Below are 9,916 nucleotides of genomic sequence, written 5' to 3' on the forward strand. Positions count from 1 at the left end.
GAAATAGAGGAAAATAATAGAATGGGAAAGACTAGAGATTTCTTCAAGAAAATTAGAGACACCAAGGGAACATTTTATGCAAAGATGGGCACAATAAAGGACAGAAGTGAATAAGCCTAACAGAAGCAGAAGATATTAAAAAGAGGTGACAAGAATACACAGAAGAACTATACAAAAAAGATCTTAATGACTCAGATTAACACTATGGTGTGATAACTCGCCTAGAACCAGACATCCTGGAATGCGAAGTCAAGTGGGTCTTAGGAAGCATCACTATGAACAAAGCTAGTGGAGGTGATGGAATTCCAGGTGAGCTATTTCAGATCCTAAAAGATGATGCTGTTAAAGTGCTGCACTCAATATGTCAGTAAATTTGGAAAACTCAGCAGTGGCCACAGGACTGGAAAAGGTCAGTTTTCATTCCAATCACAAAGAAAAGCAATGCCAAAGGATGCTCAAACTACCACACAATTGCAGTCATTTCACATGCTATCAAAGTAATGCTCAAAATTCTCCAAGCTAGCCTTCAATAGTACATGAACCAAGAACTTCCAGATGTTCAAGCTGGTTTTAGAAAAGACAGAGGAACCAGAGATCAAATTGCCAACATTGGTTGGATCATCGAAAAAGCAAGAGAGTTCCAGAAAAACATCTACTTCTGCTTCATTGACTATGCTAAAGCCTTTGTGTGGATCACAACAAACTGTTGAACATTCTGAAAGAGATGGAAATACCAGACCACCTTACCTGCCTCCTGCGAAATCTGTATGCCAGTCAAGAAGCAACAGTTAGAACTGGACATGGAACACTGGACTGGTACAAAATTGGAAAGGAGAACATCAAGGCTGTATATTGTCACCCTGCTAATTTAACTTATACGCAGAGTACATCATGAGAAACACCGGGGTGGATGAAGCAGAAGCTTCAAGATTGTCAGGAGAAATATCAATAGCCTTAGATATGCAGATGACACTACCCTTAAGGCAGAAAGTGAAGAGGGACTAAAGAGCCTCTTGATGAAAGTGAAAGAGGAGAGTGAAAAAGTTGGCTTAGAACTCAACATTCAAAAAACTAAGATCATGGCATCCAGTCCCATCACCTCATGGCAAGTAGAAGGGAAAACAGTGGAAACAGTGAGATACTTTATTTTCTTGGGCTCCAAAATCGCTGCAGATGGTGACTGCAGCCATGAAATTAAAAGACACTTGCTCCTTGGAAGAAAAGCTATAACAATCCTAGGCAGCATATTAAAAACCAGAGATATTACTTTGCCGACAAACACCCATATAGTCAAAGCTATTGTTTTTCCAGTTGTCATGTATGGATGGATGTGAGAGTTGGACCATAAAGGAGGTATGAGTGCCAAAGAATTGATGCTTTCAAACTGTGGTACTGGAGAAGACTCTTGAGATTCCCTTAGACAGCAAGGAGATCTAACCAGTCAATCTTAAAGGAAATCAACCCTGAATATTCATTGGAAGGACTGATGCTAAAGCTCCAGTACTTTGGCCACCTGATGCGAAAAGCTGACTCGTTGGAAAAGACCCTGATGCTGGGAAGGATTGAGGGCAGGAGGAGAAAGGGGTGACCGAGGATGAGATGGTTAGATAGCATCACTGACTCAATAGATGTGAATGTGAGCAAACTCCAGGACTTAGTGAAGGACGGGAGCCTGGAGTGCCTAAAGTTCATGGGGTCACAAAGAGTCAGACATGACTTAGCAACTGAATAACAACAAAAGCAAGTGTTATTTGTGTTGAGTGTGCCGGTACCAAGCAGAATACTTCCCAACTCTATGCATGTGCATTTGGGACTGAGGCTATGCAAATAACCTCTCCCTATCTCCTCCTCTTGTTTCCAAGTCACGTCCCAATTTGTATAGGATGTTTTCAACCACGCTTAAAGGCAGTCTTGTGAGTAAGCCATAGTCATGTCTCACTCTCACCAGCATGAGTAAAATGGATTGGTTTCAATAAATATGTATCTCTCTATCTGGACTACAAGGTAATTCTTGTACTGTTTTTTAATGTTAGAAAGCCAACTTAAAGCCTGGGAGTAACTTGGTGCAACTTCTAATCGTTGTCCATGTAGCCTTCCCACACACATCAGGTTTCTAATTCCAAAGGCTTAAAGATGAGGAAGTATTTTGACGTAAAAAGATTTTGAATGCAACAAACTTGAATTCAGTTATTATCATCAGAACACATATAAACTTTGTGCTCAGTAACCAATATTCATGAAATGAACTGAATCTGTCTCTGAGAACAATAAATAGTTCTTAATCTGTTTGGAGATAGAACAACTTTGTTATGTTTTGTGTCAAGAAATGCTATTATTCCATATTTACTTCAGAAATTTAATGGTAAATCCAAATTAATTTAGTTTTGAGAATTTTATGATACCTTTTGGGATATTATAGCCAGGATATCACAAAATGAATCTTGGGAATTATTGGCAATTTGTAATACACATGTCAAAAAACAAAATGTACTAACTATATTATCATCTGCAGATTACATTTACCTCTATACCCAGCCAGAGATCTTACACAGAAAATAAATTAAAAGGACAAATTTCTGTGTTATAAGGCAAAGAATGAGCATAGAGGTAAGAGAAAAAGATGAGATTAAACATTGACTTTCTCATAGTCAGAGTACTCACTGTCATTATAAGTCCTAATAGTTCTTAGAGTGTAGTTGAAAAAACTTATTATTGAATAGGCTGTTAGACTATGTGTGGAGAAAGAGGAATGAGAAAAGAGAATCTGGTGGTTGGAAAAATGAGTGGGACTGGCATGGCTGACCTGGTAAAATCCTTCAGTCCAAGAGATGAACATATGTGTTTCTCTTTCTGCCTTCATAAATCACGACTGACCCATTCAAGTTGGATTCTCTAAGCAGGGCAAAACAGAGGTCAGCCTGACATAAACCCATGACAGTAGGCCCCTGAAGATTTATGTAGATTTGGGAAGATTCTGTTTTTTCTTCTTTCCAAACTCACATGCAATGCCGTGGGGAATCCTGAATATCTCCCATGAGAAGGGCAGGGGATAACTGAACAAAGGCTTATTAACTGATGGTCTGAATTTACATCAGAATTTCGCCACCCTTGCTGTTTCTGTGTGGATCAAACATACATAATTGATATATTTCTCCTGCTATGCCACAGCACTAACCAAATGATGGTTTCACTTGTCTTGTTCTATTTCTAGCTAAGATAAAATCACATTTAGAACTTGAACGTTAAATTAGTCTCATTAATTAATGTAATGAATGCTTCCTAAGTGATACTGTGCTAGTGTGTGTGTGTGTGTGTGTGTGTGTGTGTGAGTGAATGTGCACTGGTGGGTCTGTGTATGTGAAAAGAGCGTATCAATTGGTGATTCCTTAAATATATTCCACTCTTTGAAGACAGTGAGGCTTGCACACTGTCACCTCCCACACAGGCCTGAGTGCTATGAAACTTTAATTGGACCATGAAGATGTATAGTGGAGGGAAAGTACAGGCATTCTTGATGGAGGAAGCTTTACATGCTAAGACACAGAGGCAATGAAGTTCAAATGTTTATAAGAAGTATTTCATTCATTCATTCTATAAATATTTATAGAGTACATGCTGTGTGACAAACACTGTCCTAGTCCCTGGATACTCAGCGCTAAACAAGGAAAAATCTTTGTTTTCCTGTCACTTTCATTGTGAGGGACAAGGGAAAGATGGTAAATAGATAATTTCAGACAGTGTTAAGTATTATGAAGGAAACAGGATAATATAGGGCATAAGTTGGGTGGAAGACATTAGTGTGGTCAAGGAGAGGCTTAGTTGTGCTGGAGAGTAGGTTCTGTGATAGGATTGTGAGATAGTAAACTAGGAAGTTCTGTATATGGGAGTCCTTGGAACACCATGCTTGTCAGGCCTGGTAAGTTCTTTCAAGGCATTTCTAGAAAACACTAAGTACTTTAATTCTTAAAGAAGTGAGATCTGTGCTCACTCTCCTGAACAATGGTCTTTTCTAGTACCCAGTTGGCTTGTTAAGTCACTTCAGTCATGTCTCTTTGCGACCCTATTGACCGTAGCCCACGAGGTTCCACTGTCCATGGGATTCTCCAGGCAAGAATGCCAGAACGGGTTGCCATGCCCTCCTGCAGGGGATCTACCTGACCCAGGGATCAAACTTGCATCTCTTATGTCTCCTGCATTGGCAGGCGGGTTTTTTACCACTGCCACCACCTGGGAAGCCCAGTACCCTGTACAGAGGAACACTTATATCCATGCTTGGCAGCTAAGTGAAAATGGTCATTCTCTAGTTAGTCACTATTACATCTTGAGTCAATTAACTTTATTCAATGTCTAAATGCCAGGAGGTTAATCTTGACAAGTGTATCTGGGGGAGCTGTGAGAATATTTCTTACTTGCTCATAAAATATTTCCAAATCACATTTAATTTTAGCTTATTATTTTTCCTGTTTTTCATTAAAATTATTTCACACTGAAGTCTATCCACATAGAAATCAACAAAGTTCCACCACTTTTGTAAAAATGACCAAATACAATTTTGAAAACATAAATGTTATTTCTTTACTTCCTCACCTAAGGAAGAAAAAAATGTCTAAGTGGATTTTTCTCAAATATTCCAATAATGCAAATTTTCATTCAGTACAAATACAAACTATTTTAACTTATAAAGATAATTTTTAAAAAAATTTTTCTTTATTTAGCTTTGGCTTTGCTCAGTCTTGATTGCTGTTTGGACTTTTCTCTAGTTGTGAGTGGGGGCTATTCTCTGGTTGCAATGCACAGGCTTCTCATTGTGGTGGCTTCTCTTGTTGCAGAGCACAGGCTCTAGGGTGCTCAGGCTTCAGTAATTGCAGTTCCGTGGCTCTAGAGCACAGATTCAGTAGTTGTGGCACTTGGGCTTAATTGCCTTGAGGCATGTGGGATCATCCCGGATCAGGGATTGAACCCATATTTCCTACACTGGAGGCAGATTCTTTACTGCTGAGCCAACAGGGAAGCTGTAAGGAGAATTTTCAAAGACAGTTTTAAGCATGTGAGCTGTAGTGGAAACTTGTTATATTAATGAATTTATTTTCTTGACATGAAACTATTAGTTGGTTACTACTAGCCTTGCTATGCTGTAAACATGTGTACTTCCCTTAGAAGAGACTGCAGTTCATAAGGCTTACAAGCTATCTGGAGTATGTCTTATGAGAAGAAAACAGTTTTCACAGATTAAGTTGAATGATATCAAAGATACAGGCAATACTGAGATCAATAGCTGACTCTGTTAGGAGGGAAAATCTTGAGAATGGTGGAATGGGGCTGAGTGGTGGATCATATTAAAAATTAGAAGGAAAAAAAAAGCACAGAAAAACATGAAAAGAAAATAGTAAAGGAGTAACACACCATCCCATGAAATCAAACCATAGTATCATACTTGTCAATTTTGCTAGTTTTACAGAAACATCACTTATAAAACTGGACACTATAAGAAAAAAAAAAGGTCATCATTACTTTTTACAAAGTTATAAAGAGACTCTAGAAAAGTAATAAACAAGGTTGATTTTAAGTTTGCAAGTGTGGTTTGTGGGTAGGCCCCAAATTACTGTGCTGAGTTAGTATCCTTAATTTCATTCAGTTTGTGAAATATTTTTTTCAAAGTTTTCATGACTGGTAGATGGATGATGGGAGATGCAGCCCAGCAGAGTTTATGGTGACCAGGAATGAGAGACAGGGTTCCAGATAAACAGTGAAGAGTCAGATAAAAAGAGAAGACAGGCATCATGTATATAATAGTCATCTTGAGCATACTGTAGACTGGGTGGCTTAATCAACAGAAATTAATATTCTTATGGTTCTAGAGTCTGGAAGTCCATGATCAGGGTTATAGCTCATTTGGTTTCTGGTGAGAGTTCTCTTTTTTGGCTGCCTTCTTGCAGTGTTCTCGTATAGCTTTTTCTTGGTGTGTGTGCAGAGAGAGATAGAGAGGGAAGGAGAGTAACCATCTCTCATAGTGTCTCTTCTTGTAAGGACACTGATCCTATAGGATCAGGGCCCCACCCTTATGATTTCATGTAACCTTAATTACAACAAGGGATATGCATCCAGTCCCATCACTTCATGGCAAATAGATGGGGAAACAATAGAAACAGTGACAGACTTTATTTTCTTGGGATCCAAAATCACTGCAGATGGTGACTGCAGCCATGAAATTAAAAGATGCTTGCTCCTTGGAAGAAAAGTTATGACCATCGTAGACAGCAAATTAAAAAGCAGAGACATTACTTTGCTGACAAAGTCTAGTCAAAGCTATGGTTTTTCCAGTAGTCATGTATGGATGTGAGAATTGAACCATAAAGAAGACTGAGTGCTGAAAAATTGATGGTGTTGAACTGTGGTTTTGGAGAAGACTCTTGAGATTCCCTTGGACCGCAAAGAGTTCATCCTAAAGGAAATCAGTCCTGAATATTCATTGGATGGACTGATGCTAAAGCTAAAGTTCCAATATTTTGGCCACCTGAGGTGAAGAACTGACTCATTAGAAAAGACCCTGATACTGGGAAGTCTGAAGCCAGGAGGAGACGGGGATGACAGAGAATGAGATGGTTGGAGGGCATCACTGACTCAACGGACATGAGTTTGAGCAAGTTCTGGGAATTGGTGATGGACAGGAAAGCCTGGCATGCTGCAGTCCATGGTGTTGCAGAGAGTTGGACATGACTGTGTGGCTGAACTGAACTAAACTGAACCTTAATTACATCCTTAGAGCACCCTATTTCCAAATATAGACACACTGGGGGATTAGGACTTCAACATGTGACTTTGGGAGGCCACATATTGTCCACAAAATTTTGAAAAAGGGGTGGGTCTTCTAACTGAAGCAGGAAGTAGAGAAGTCTTCAATTCAGTTCAGTCACTCAGTTGTGTCCAACTCTTTGTAACTCCATGAACCACAGCACACCAGGCCTCCCTGTTCATCACCAACTCCCCAAGTTCACCCAAACTCATGTTCATTGAGTTGGTGATGCCATCCAACTATCTCATCCTCTGTCGTCCCCTTCTCCTCCTGCCCTCAATCTTTCCCAGCATCAGGGTCTTTTCAAATGAGTCAGCTCTTTGCATCAGGTGGCCAAAGAATTGGAGTTCCAGTTTCAACATCAGTCCTTCCAATGAACACCCAGGACTGATCTTACTACAACTGAATAATAAATTTGACTCTGAACTTCCTGGCAAATAAGGCAGAAAGGGAAACATAATAGGCAGAGTGAATTTAAGTCAGTGGATAATTCCCTTTGACATCTCAAGACTATTCCTTCTTGTTACGTGTTTCTGTTTGATATAACAGTTTCAGATATTTACTGATAAAGGCAAGGGGTGGGAAGGGAAGCATTTGGGGGGTTAGACATTCTGTTGCACTTCATATCGCACTATAAACTTTCTCCTACATAGAAGGCTAAATTTCAAGCACTGTTTTTGTCTCTTGGAGACTGGGTGGAAGATGTCAGGAAGTACAAATTCAGACTAAAGTTGAATTTATTGCCACTGGAATTAAAGACTGGGCTTTTGAACCATCAATACACATGCAGGAATGAAGGAAAACAAATGTAAAAATCACAAATCTGAGGGGGATTTGGAAACCCTCTTGCTAGTTCAAGTTAATAAAATACTTTTTACCAAAAATTCTAAAGAAGATCACTTATGTTAACTGTTTGGTATTCAAGTGAATTTAAAATAATTTTATCCTGAAAGTTTATGGAATAATTAAAGACTCTTTACTGGTTACAAACTAAAGTTGGCATTTTTATTTTAGATGCTTGGGGTTGGTCAAGATAATGTACACAGTGGAAAGGGTCACAAAATCATTTGAATGATGATTGTATTAATAATTAGTCATACCACATTATCTTTTTTTGAAGTCCCAACTTTTAATTGTATATTGGAGTAGAGTTGATTAACAATGTTGTGTTGGTTTCAGCTATACAACAAAGTAATTCGGTTATACATATACATGTATCTGCTGCTGCTGCTAAGTCACTTCAGTCGTGTCCGACCCTGTGCGACCCCATAGACGGCAGCCCACCGATCTATTCTCTTTCAAATTCTTTTCCCATTTAGGTTGCTTCATTATACTGAACAGAATTCCCCTCACCACACAGCAGGTCCCTGCTGGTTCTCCATTTTATTTAAAATTTTTTTAAAATTGTGAAAAGGTGGTAACACATTTACAGGAGACTTGGAGAATACAAGACAAGGTTACATATACTTCCACTATATAGTACAATTATTTTTTAAGTAGATAAATTTTTAGCTTAATTTCAATATCAAACTCAAAAATTAATAGAATGAATATACAGAGAAGTAGAAGGATATAGTAGACCTGAAAAGAACCAATTCAACATAACTAAGATTTATACAACTTTCACACAACAGCAGGATACAAATTCTATTCAAGTTTCCATGGACTGTAAGCTGGGAGACATATCCAGAGACATAAAACAAGGTGCAAAAATTTCATGGTCTAAAGGTCTAAAGGATGAAATCTTAGAGAGTCTGTTCTCTTATCACTGTGGAATTATGTTAGATATCAATTATCCAAAGACATTTGAAAATAACCCACATATTTTCAAATCATGCCATATTATCTTCAGTTAAGTATAAAGACCTTTCCCATCACATAACCTAGAGATCACTTCACCCTGTTGACTGCCAGTCTTTTATTTCTCTCATCCAGCAATGGTGGGATGGATCCCTTTTCCTTGGGGAAGAGATGTCTGTGGTTTGTTGCCTTTGCCAATAACAAAAATGTTGGTGGACTGGATGGCAAAGCTGTTGCCTTTGGCATCTTTCACATGAACCATATCAAAAGAACCAGGAGGTCTCTTTCTGTTGGTGATCACACCAATTCTTCCCAGGTTAGCACCTCTGGTCACCATATTCAGGTTACCTGTGTTCATCTTGGTGGAATGGGTAAATCTTGTTTGTCTCCAAATCAATCTGAACGGTGTCATTCACCTTGATGAGGGGATCAGGGAGGTAGGTGGTATGAGCATCATGAGTTACCAGATGAGGGATTCCTTTTGTGTGCACAAAGGTTTTTCTCTCTTTGTACAACTTGTACTTAGCTTCTTCAGGTGGAGTACAATCAATAGTAAAGTGACCGTTGGTGTCACAGAAGAGAGGGGGAATTTTCTCTGGTCTTGTTAAGGCTGATGACATCTATTAAGCCAGCAGGGTAGGTTAGGTTATATCAGTTTGGATCTTTGCCATCAATCTTTTTTTTCCCTCTTGTATTTATTTATTTATTTGGTTGCACTGGGTTTTAGTTGTGGCATGTGGAATCTAGTTCCCTAACCAGGGACTGAACCAGGGTCTCCTGTATTAGGAGCCTGGAGTCTTAGCCGCTGGACCACCAGGGGAGTCCCCGCCATCAATCTTAATAAACTGTTGCACATGCAGATTGTCTCCATCTCCTGTCAGAGCATACTTAAGTCTGTTCCTTGGAAAATGATGAGGGGGAGACTTTCCCTCAGGCATGTGGGGACTGATAGATGGACAAGGAACAAGCAGATTGATTAGTTTTTCAGCATCTGGTGCTTTGGAGCTGCTACATGATTCAGATACTTCCTGAGACATTGAGTCAAGGTGGTGCTAACCATGAAAAGAGCATTCTTTAACCCTTTTCAACTCCCCTAAACTTTCTTTGAAGTCAACTTGGTTCTCAAATTTACTTTGTTCTCTCAAAGTATAAACACAGAAAAAATAATTTCTGATAATTGAGATCCATTCAAAATCGCAAATTCAAGATTTCAGTGTCTCCAAGTATAACCAGAAAAAAAGTGTAATGTAAACCCCTACATTTTATTCCTTCATTCATCCTTTTGCTCATAATTTGATCAGTTTTCATTGAGTACCATCTACC

The 9,916-nt window shown here is 39.0% G+C and overlaps 1 pseudogene; it reads right to left on the reverse strand.

Annotated features, from left to right (window-relative positions):
* Nucleotides 1-8,683: 8,683 nt before the first annotated feature.
* LOC136169403 (small ribosomal subunit protein eS4, X isoform-like) lies at nt 8,684-9,531 on the reverse strand (annotated as a pseudogene).
* Nucleotides 9,532-9,916: the final 385 nt, after the last annotated feature.

Source organism: Muntiacus reevesi, chromosome 5, assembly GCF_963930625.1.
Source record: "Muntiacus reevesi chromosome 5, mMunRee1.1, whole genome shotgun sequence".
NCBI lineage: Eukaryota > Metazoa > Chordata > Mammalia > Artiodactyla > Cervidae > Muntiacus > Muntiacus reevesi.